The sequence below is a fragment of the Carlito syrichta genome, unplaced genomic scaffold, assembly GCF_000164805.1.
Source record: "Carlito syrichta isolate Samal-C Ts95f unplaced genomic scaffold, Tarsius_syrichta-2.0.1 Scaffold79789, whole genome shotgun sequence".
Classification (NCBI taxonomy): Eukaryota; Metazoa; Chordata; class Mammalia; order Primates; family Tarsiidae; genus Carlito; species Carlito syrichta.
Window position 1 is genome coordinate 134,354 of NW_007023885.1, and position 11,214 is coordinate 145,567.

The following is an 11,214-nucleotide window of genomic DNA, read 5'->3' on the forward strand; positions in this document are numbered from 1 at the left end:
CTCCCCCCCCCCCCCCCCCCCCCATCCCTGTGGTCTCTGATCTCTTCGCATCAGCTGCTTGCAGGCAACTGGACTGACCCTGGGTGGACTCTTGCCTCCACTCTGTGCGACCTTCCAGCTCAGTTCCCCACAGCTCATCAGTCCCCATTCCAAATTCCCCAAGCAGGAATGAGATTGCCGAGGTCAGGTGTCCAGTCTGCTCAACTCAGTACACTGGAATGTTCCTGCAGTGGTCCCCTCTGGCAGACACCCCAGATATTCTGACCCTTGGTATATTGGGGGCATGTGGGTGGGTAGGTGTGGTGGGCAGGTAGGTGTGGCAGGGGGTGACAATGATTTGACCCTGTTATGGTGGGGGTGTGGGACAGACCATATATGTGTCTCGGGTGTGTCCTGGATTGGGAAAATGGTATAGGGGATATCAGGAAAGTGAGACCTGGCTGGCTATAGGCTTTGAAGGGTTAAGGGCCAGGTTGGGAGAAGACAGGTGCAGCTTTTGCCTGCACCTGCCCATAGGTGCTCCCAAAGTAGTCAGGGAGACACCCATTGCTCCTAATCGAGAGACACAGCATTGGCTGAGACAGCCTCCACTCTGCTAGAATAGAGCTCACAACCCAGTGGAGGAGATGACCCCAACAGCAGACTATGCTCAGGGCTAGGATGGAAGAGACTCAGGTAGAGGGGTCGGGCCAGGATGGAGAGGCCCAGGGTGGGAGACCAGAAGCAGCATCTGACCCAGTCTAGGGTGTCAGGAAGGACCTCTGGAGTAGGGAGCACATAAGATGAGATCTGAACAACGAGTCAAACAAAGGGTAGTTAGGAACTCTACTGGTGGCTACTTGTTGCCAATAGTGACTAAATGTTCTTTGAACTTTTTTTATTTAATAATTTTAGATTTACAGAAAAGTTACAAAGATGATACAGAGACTTCCTATATATCTACATCCAGCATCCCCTAATCCCCAAATACATTATTTTGGCACATTTGTCAAAACTAAGAAATTAACATTGCTTGGTATTCTATCAAACTCCAGACTTCCTTCATATTTCACTATTTTTTCCACTAATGTTCTTTTTTTGTTTCAGGACTCAATGCAGGATACCATGTTGCATTTATTCGTTCTATCTCCTTGGTCTCCTCCAATATGATGACAGTTTCTCAGTCTTTCCTTGTTTTTAGTGACCCTGACAGTTTTGAGGAGTCTGGTCAGGTGTTTTGTAGAATGTCCTTCAGTATGGGTTCATCTGATATTTTTCTCCTGGTTAGACTAGGATCTCTAGGCTTTGGAAAGAATACTCACTGAGGTGATGTTAACCTGGATCCTTTCATTAAGTGTCTGCAGTTTTCTCAACTATAATATTACTGCTTTTTCCTTTCTTTACGGTTAGAAACAAGTCACTAAATCCAGCCCACACTCGAAGGAGAATTAACCTCCAATTCCTAGAGAGAAAAATATTGAAGAATTTGCCTTCATATGTTAAAACTACCACAGTTATTAATAAATATGGAAAGATATTTTGAGGCTGTGTCAATGTCCTGCTTCACCTTAAAGCTTCACCTGCTAATTTTAACATTTGTCAGTGGATCTTGCCTGCAGCAGTTATTACTATAATTTTATGAGTATTATGGTGAAGATTTTCTATTTCTCTCATATCTTCTGTATTTATACAGTTATTAATTTAGCTATCAGTATAGACTCATGGTTATTTATTTCATTGGGGGGGTATAGGCCAAGACTGTTGTAATTTTTTTTGCTCAAGTTGTTCCAGCCTTGGCCCTTGGGGTTCCTTTTGGGTTGGTTCCTGTGTTTTTAACTCTTTTTTTTTTTTTTCATGACCACCTTCTTACTTTCTGCACTGTAAGGTATTCCAGGCTCATGCTGTATTTTCTCTGCCCCAGCCCTCGAATTTGCTTTTTCTTTTCTTTTCTTTTTTTTCTTTCTGAGGAAGGATCTCACTCTGCAGTCCATAATGGAGTGCAGTGGTACAGTCCCAAATCACTGCAGCCTCGACCTCCTGGACTCAAGCAGTCCTCCCACCTCAACCTCATGAGCAGCTGAGATTACAGGCATGTACTACCATGACCAGCTAATTTTCATTTTTTATAGAGATGAGGTCTCACTATGTTGCCCAGGCTGGTGTCAAACTCCTGGACTCAAGTGATTCTCCAGCCTTGCCCTCCCAAAGTACTGTTATTACAAACCACCGCACCCAGTCAGAGAAACTCATATTTCTAATATTGCAGTTTCTTCCTTTTGGGAGAGTTTGTTTGTTTGTTTGTTTTGAGTTGGATTCTCACTCTGTTGCTCAGGCTGGAGTGCAGTGGCATGCTCAGGGCCACCACAGCCTTGACCTACTGGGCTCAGGCGATCCTTCCGCCTTAGCCTTCCAAGCTTTTGGGAGAGTCTTAAATTTATTTTGACTCCAGCTACTAGAAACATTTTCAATATCCTTAATTATTTGTGAAGAAAAACACTTATAACTTTGTTTAAGGAAAATTCCAAACATATGCAAAAGCCGAGAGAAAAGTCTAGCAAGCCTCTATGTTCCCATCGCCCAGCCTCAGCAGTGACCAGCATATAGCCATTCTTGTGTCCATGTCCTACATGTCTTTCTCCCCTGCTCAATTATTATTATTTTTTAAAGTTGGAGTCTAACTCCATCGCCCAGGCTGGAGTGCGGTGGCACACTCACGGCCACCCCAGCATTGACCTGCTGGGCTCTGGCGATCCTTCTGCCTCAGCCTTCCAAGTAGCTGGAACTACAGGCGCGCGCTACCACACCTGGCTAATTCTTTTTCTTTTTAATTTAGAGACAAGGTCTCGCCAAGTTGCTCAGGCTGGTCTCGAGCCCATGGGCTCAGGCAAACCACTCACCTTGTCCTCCGAAAGGAGGGGTTACAGGCTGAGCCACCGAGCCCAGCCCTCAATTATTCTTACAGCAAATCCAGATATATTTTATTAAACAACATTTTGTTTTCTAAAGAAAAGATAGCCTACAATTTCTTGCCCCAAGTCATTTTCCTGCTGGCGCATGGGCTACCTTGCAGGTTCCCTGTTCCCTTTCTCCTCATTTTCTAAATGCAGGCAAGTCTGTGCACGGTATGATGTTATCACCCCAGCTTTGTCTCTGGCTCCTTTTCTGTAACCCTATACTCCAGGCGTTTCTCCACGTTGCTCTGAAGCCTAAAAAACGATCCTCCTTAATGGCCATGGACAGGCTGGGGTTGTTTGGCAGTCCTGTCCCCTGTAGGAGGACATTTAATCTGCCTGTGGCTTCTTCCCTTATTTGGGTTATTTTCTGGATCCCTCTCCATGGAAGCAAGGTCAGGCCTCCCTGAACAATCCTGGTACACTGTAACTTCACATTGAGCATGGTATGTTTACCGTCGTTGAAATAGCAATAAATTTGGGTACTCGTTTATTAATTGTCTGGGAGCTCTAGGAGGGCAAGAATCAGGTCTGTCTTTATCCTTGCTCTGTCCCCATCATCACCCTGCACAGGGCCTGGCAGTCAGTAGGTGATTAACCACGTACTGAATGAATGAATGAATGAATGATTCCCAGGCTCAATAGCTGGACATTTATCATGAGAGCAATAAAATGCCACAGAAGTGTTTTGGGCACAACTGGACTCATTTTCCTCAGACTTTAGTGTGCATATAAGTGGGATCTTGTTAAAATGCAGACTTTGGACTGGGTGCAGTGGCTTAAGCCTGTAATCCCAGCACTTTGGGAGGCCAAAGTGAGATGATTGCCTGAGCTCACTGGTTCGAGACCAGCCTGAGCAACATGGTGAGACCTCGCCTCTACAATAAATCAAAAATTAGCTGGGCATGGTAGTGCGTGCCTGTAGTTCCAGCTACTTGGAAGGCTGAGGCAGAAAGATTGCCTGAGCCCAGCAGGTCAAGGCTGCAGTGGTTGTGAGCATGCCACTGCACTCCAGCCTGAGCAACAGAGTGAGACTCCAACTGAAAAAAAATGCAGAATCTGCTTCAGTTGGTCTGGGAAGAGGCCTGAGACTCTGCATTTCTGACAGGCTCTCAAGTGATGCCAAGGCTTTGAGTAGCAAGGGTCTTGCTGTGCTGTTTATTACAGCAACCACCAGCCACACGTGAGCCCTTGAAATGTGGCTGAGTGTGAATTGAGATGGACTTTAAGTGTAAAAGACCTACCAGATTTCAGAGACTTGGTACAAAGATTTTTATATCGATCACATGTTCACATCATATTTTGGATATCTTGGGTTAAATAAAACACATTATTAAAATTAACATCATCTGTTTCTTTTTTAATTTGGCTACTAGAACATTTTAAATTACATTTGCAGTTCACACTTCTGACTCATATTATGTTTCTTTGGATCATCTGGTCTAGAACACTGCAGACTCCCCGTCACCTCTAAGCATTTCTGCATGCTTTTCCCTCCTTTTGGAGGACCTCTTTTTGTCTCACCTTCCTCCCCACAACTAATTCCATATATGTTTCAAGCCTCATGTCTCCTCCCCTAGGAAACTTGCCTGGATCCCCCAACATGGGTCAGGTGCCTGTCCTTGGTTTCCACAGCTCCTTGGGTTTCCCCCATCCCAGTCTCGACCCCTCTGCCTGCATCTCCCCCGTCCTACCCTGACCATCTGTGATGTCAGCATCTGTGTCTCCTTGTTTGGGCTGATAAATCCATGAGGATGGGGACAAAGTCTATCTTGGTCCACATTGTCTCCAGAACCTGGCAGAGTCAAGGAATGTACTGAATTAATAAATGACAAGTGAGATGCAGGTCGCATACATTTTACAACTCTTGAACTGGACTGTGAAACCAGCTTTGAAGGTCTTGCTTTGATATGCCCGGCCACAGCACAGCATCTCGAGCTGTTTTAACTACTGTGCTGGGCATACAGTAGACCCTCCATGGGCCTCATCTGCCTCTTTGTAGAATTGTTCTGCCTGTGGGTCTCCGAGCTACCCTGCAGTGCCCTTTCTGGGATTTGGCCTCTGTCAATGGCACGTTTCTGAATGGGGACTTATCTTCTCTTTGCTCATTTATATCAGTTTTTGGTACAGCAGACTTTCATAAAAAGTTTTTTTTTTCCCCCAGCCAGAGATTTCCCTTATTCCTTTCTTTCTTTAATTGCATAGAAACGCTCCTTTAAATAAAGTAATTTAAGAAATAATCTGTTGGTCTTTTCCTTTGAGATTTTTCTTGCTTCAATAGTTTTATAATTAATTTGACATGAAAAGATTTTCCAGCTCATCACTAATCAGGGAAAGACACATACAGATCAAGGACACGGAAAGCTACTTCATCATCCAAGCTTCTCATTCAAGTACCCCTCCTTTGCAGTCTGCTTTCAGCATGACCCACAGGCCATGTTCCCACACTCTCCCTGCCCATCATCCCACCCTGCTCATCGTAGATGCATAATTATAGTGATCCTCTAACTTCCCTCCCTCTTCAATCTTTTAGTCCCACCCATCTGACTAAAAGCCAGCTCTTAGTTACATGAACATCTAAAGAAAACAAGGCCACAATGAGATTGTTTTACGCCCTCAAGTTGACAAAAGTGAAAACGACCATAGCTGAGGATGAGGATTAGCAGGACATCTCATACATTGCTGATGGGGGTGCAAATTAGTGCAATCCTCTGGAAAATGGTTTGGTGCTACTTTGAAAAATACAAGTTGAATACTTGAGTCCCATATGCTCAGCATCTTCATACCCAGGTACTTATCAAGAAGAAACACTTGACCAGGTGAAGTCTTAGAGTTTGTAGTGTGACTTCTCCACCTTCTGGCTAAGACCAAGTGTAAGAAGTTCATAGTAGCTCCATCTGATAGCAAAAATCAGAAACACACCTGATGTCCATTAAAAGGAGAATTGATCATTGTGGTATATCCACATGTTGGTGTATTATACAGGAATGAAAATGAAGGTGCTACAGATGAACAAGAAAAGGATGAATCTTAGAAAACATAATGTGAATAAAGCAAAAATCACAAGATTCTATATAGGATAATACTATATTTATAAAGCTCAAAACCAAGCAAAAGGAAACAATTTTAAGCATACAAAAATATGTAATAAAGCTGTATCTTAAAGCAAAGGATGAGGGAACCTTTTGGAATTCAACAAGTTTTGCACTTCAAGTGAGTATATTTTATTACATGAAAATTATATCTCAATAAAGTTGAATTACAAAAACAGATGGGCTAGAACAAGTTCTCTGTTCTGCCCCTGAATATGCCATGTAAGGAAGTGATACTGGGGTAGATGCCATCATCGGGTGATGTGGTTGTCATGCTGAGGACAGCAGGGCAGAAAAGAAAAAGGACCTAAGTCCTAACATCACTGAGCCATCTAAGGGACTTTGCTTTCTTCAGTGCTGTATCTCCAGCTCCTAGAACAGTGTCCGGCAATTAGTTGGCACTTGTGTATTTTACAATAAAATTTGTTGAAGTATAATTAAAATGTTTTAAATGCTTGAACAGGCAAGTTGATGAATTTAACAACCCTGGACCCTACCTCTGGATGACGTGCTATGTGAAATGATACATTTCTTTTGACTCATGCCCTTTTGATTGGGGTTTTTATCTACAGTTAACCCCATTGTAACTGGTAACTGACATGATGAGGGTGTTGCAGCTAGCATTTTAGGGGTGACTGCTGTGTGTCAGACCCAGTGTGGAAGATTTCACCTGCGTGATTTCTTTGAATCTTCACAATATTCCCCTGAGGTTGGGTTCAAGTCCCCCCCATTTTACCAAGTGGGCCCTAGAAGAGACCACAGATTAGCATGCTTAGTCATGGATGCTTCCTGAGTGAAGACACTGCTGTGTCCACCCATCACTTTTAAGGGATTCCCAACATTGCGATCATATACTTAAGATCAGGAGAAAGTTTTCAGTATTTGCCCGCAGAAGCCATTAGAATCAGCCTACAGTCCCATATATCTACTGCTACATAGCACACCACCTCAAATCTTGCTGCTTAAAACAATGTCACTCATGGTCTGTGGGTTGACTTAGCTCAGCTTACTTTGAGACACTGGCGCCCTTGTAGTTGACTATCACCTGGGACTGCAGTCATCATAGGACCCTACTTGTGGGAGGTGAAGATGACTTGTTCACATGGCCGGGAGTGGCTGTTGGCTGTGGCCTTGGGCTGTGGGCTGAAGTGCCATGTGTAACCTCTGCACGCGGTTGGGCTCTGACAGGATGATGACCGAGTTCCAAGAGGGAGCATTTCAAGAGTAAGCTTTCCAAAAGGCCCAATCAGAAGCTGCAAGGCTTCTTAGGCTCTAGCCTCAGAAGTCCCAGAGTGCCACTTCCTCTGCATTCTATTGGACAAGTCACTAAGGGCAAACTGGATTGAAGAGAAGTCAAGCCAAGCCAACCATCCCTTGATGGGAGGGACAGTATGTGTGCCACACCAGGTGTCTACTGACATTGACTTTTTATGGTCAATATGACTCATCACCAAGATCTACCTTGCATCAACCCCGTCTCTCCTTGGCCTCCCTGTCTCTCTCCATGGTGCCACCCACTCTCCAGGGATCTTGGCTGGAATCTTCATCCGGCATCAAGCCTTCTGTTGGGAGGGCCAGAGGTGGCTTAAGTTTCATGCCCCTTCGCTATCTATAGCTTGACTTTTTTTTCTCCGATGTCCTTCAGCCTTGAAAATTTTAACTTTTTTGTTTTTCTTGTTAAGTAAACATTTTACTGGAACATAATAATACATACTATAAAATGCACAAATCATAAGTTTGGTGTACAGTTGAATATGAATAACTTTTTTTACATTTCATTCAGTCCTTGGGATATAAGACAGATCATGGCCTGTCCTTGTGAAATTCACAGTCCTGGTAATGGTCTCTGAAAAGGATTCTGGTTCTTACATTTTAGGTGTAGGAAAATATTATAAGTCTATAACCACTTCTATCTCATCCTTTAAACACTTTTATTTTAGTGCATGTTTTATACTATGCATATTAGTACAACACAACTTGTAAATTACCTAAATATACATATGTATGTATTTGCACACATGTATATACTAGAGATACATGCTGACAACCCTTTTACTAATGGAATATGTGGTTAAAAAAATATTTTTGTTGTTTTGGAAAAAAAATCATTACTGGTTTTGTGGAGGAGAATAAAGCTAAGATTTGAAGGAGTAAGGAAGTCGAACTGCATGTGCAGAGACCCCAGAAATAACACTGGTGTAGTTTCAAAATTATGCAACTGTTGTAAGCAGCACACAAATCAAGACACAGCATTAATACCGCCCTAGAATTCCCCCTCATACTTCCTTTCAGGCTGTCACCTCCCTGCGACATGTTATTTTGCAAAAATGACTGTGGCAGTGTTTACAGTTCCACATGCTCTTCTGACAACAAGCCAATCCCACTTCAAGACCTGCAGTCTATGACCACTCCTTTTGATCCTAGGCAGACATTTTGGCCAAGACAACCAAGAGGGTATGGCAGAAGTGATACTATGAGACTTCTGAGGTTAGGTTATATAAGGCAATATGTCTTCTGCCTGGTTCTCTTTCTTGGAATGCTCATCCTTAGAACCTAGCTGGTATACTTTGAGGAAACCCAGGTGCGTGAGTAGTTAGCATGGGAGTCTTCTGGCCAACATTAGCATCAACCACCAGACATGTGAGGAAGCCTTCACAATGACCCCAGCTCCAGTTACCATCTGACTATAACCACGTAAGAGACCCCAAGTGAAAACCTCCAGGCTGAGCCCAGCCAACTCCAGAAACATGAGTGATAATAAAAACAATAAATTATCTTTTTTGTTTGTTTGTTTTTTGTTTTTGAGTTGGAGTCTCACTCCGTCATCCAGGCTGGAGTGCAGTGGCACAATCCCAGCCACCCCAGCATTGACCTGTTGGGCTCCAGCAATCCTTCCACCCCAGCCTTTCAAGTATCCGGAATACAGGCATGTGCTACCACATCCAGCTAATTTTTGATTTATTGTAGAGATGAGGTCTCACCAAGTTGCCCAGGTTGGTCTCAAACCCACGGGCTCAGGCAATCTACTCGCCGCAGCCTCCCAAAGTGCTGGGATTACAGGTTGAGCCACCGAGCCCAACCATTATTGTTGTTTTATGTCACTACCTTTAGGGGAAGTCTGTTATGTAGCAACAGATAACTGACATATCCCCTCTCCTCAAGGATAATCACCATGCTGACTTCTAACACACAGATTCTTATTTTTGCCTTTTTTGTTGTTGTTGTTGTTGTTTTAGTTGGGGTCTCATGCAGTGGCATGATCATGGCTCACCACAGTCCCAACCTCCTGAGCTCAAGGGATCCTTCCACCTCAGCCTCCTGAGTAGCTGGGACTATAGGTGTGCACCACCATGCCCGGCTAATATTTTGACTTTTTTGTAGAGATGATGTCTTGCTATGTTGTCCAGGCTGACCTCAAACTCCTAGGCTCAAGCAATCTCCTGCCTTGGCCTCCCAAAGTGCTGGGGCTATAAGCATGAGCCACTGTGCCCAGCCTTACCTGATTCTTTATGTAAGTGAAAATAATAAAATACATCACCCTCTGGGTTTTTCCTTTGACCATGATCTCTGTGTTTGGGCCCATCTTAGGAAAGTTGGACACATTTTGTCTTCCTAGTGCTCTGTCCTTTGAGGATGATGTAGTGAACATGGGTTATATTAGCCTGCCCAACATCCATTCCCTTTTTGAGTTCCAACAGCCCTATTCGCCCCTACTCTTGGTCTGTCTGCTTTGGATGCAGCTGAGTCCATCTTCTGGCTTTCTAGGGGTGAGCCCATAACCCTGTCCTGGCTAATAAGAACATTCTGTCTTCCTGACCACAATGATCATTCAGAAATGGGCCTCTGGCCCATGCCTGGCCAATGAGAGCCAGGGTAGACTTTTTCTGGGATGATAGGGAAGAGGAATTCCTTTTCTTTTTTTTCTTTTTTTTTTTTTTTTTTTGAGTCAGAGGCTCACTCTACCACCCAGGCTGGAGTGTGTTGGCACACTCACAGGCGCCACAGCCTGCAGGTCTCAGGCGATCCTTCTGCCTCAGTCTTCCAAGTAGCTGGAACTACAGGTGTGCACCACCATGCCCAGTTAATTTTTTATTATTATTATAGAGATGAGATCTTGCCAAGTTGCCCAGGCTGGTCTCGAACCCTTGGACTCAGGCAATCCTCTCGCCTCTGCCTCCCAAAATGCTTGGGATTACAGGTGTGAGCCACCACACCTGGCAAGGAACTCCTTTTCTAATGTGGTTTTCCAACTGGTAGAATATGTGACCAGAGCTGCTGTAGGCCATTGTGAGGGTAGAGCTTATCTGAAAATGAATGAAGAATAAAGACAGAGAGGAGAGCAGAGCTGAGATGGAGAGAAAAAGGGAATCCTTGATCCCTGAGCTCAGCTGTACCTGAGGGCAGCCTTTTCCTGTTTTAAGTAGATGAGTCTATGGATACCTTTTTTGTTTAGGACAATTTGAATGAGTTTTTCTGTCATTTGTAGCCAAAAGAGTTCCTAGCTGGGGGCTTTGTACACGGATTTTCTCAAAAAGCCTCAATCAACTTTTTTTTTTTTTTTTAGTTTGGAGTCTCACTCTGTCGCCCAGGCTGGAGTGCAGTGACACACTCGCAGCCACCCAAGCATCGATCTGCTGGGCTCAGGCAATCCTTCCCCCTCAGCCTTCCAAGTAGCTGGAAGTACTGGCTGATTTTTTGATTTATTGTAGAGATGAGGTCTCGCCAAGTTGCCCAGGCAGGTCTCGAACCCGTGGACTCAGACAATCCGCTCACCTCAGCTTCCCAGTGTGCTGGGATGACAGGCTTGAGCCACCGAGTCCAGCCATAATTTGCATTTCGAAGATGCTCCCTGGTCAAGCTGATGCTGCTGGTCCAGGAGACCCTACTTTGAGAATCATCAAGTTAGTGGTTATTGTTATTGATACCCCAGCTCCCTTCTAGTGGTTCTTTAGTCACCTCAGGCGCTCTGGAATCGCCCTTTCCGCTGACTCAGGCCTCCGCCTCCTCCTTTCCCTCCCCTCTGGCATCAGTTTTGATAGCTGGCTTCCCTGTGACTGGTAATCAGAGCTCTGAGTCCGGCTTTCTGCTGAAATTAGCCCCAGCCTCCACCTGTTCGGGGCACCTGATTGATGGTTCCTTCCACTGCGAGCGTTCCTTTTTTGGCAGCCTTCAGAACTGCCTCCAGCTTTCTT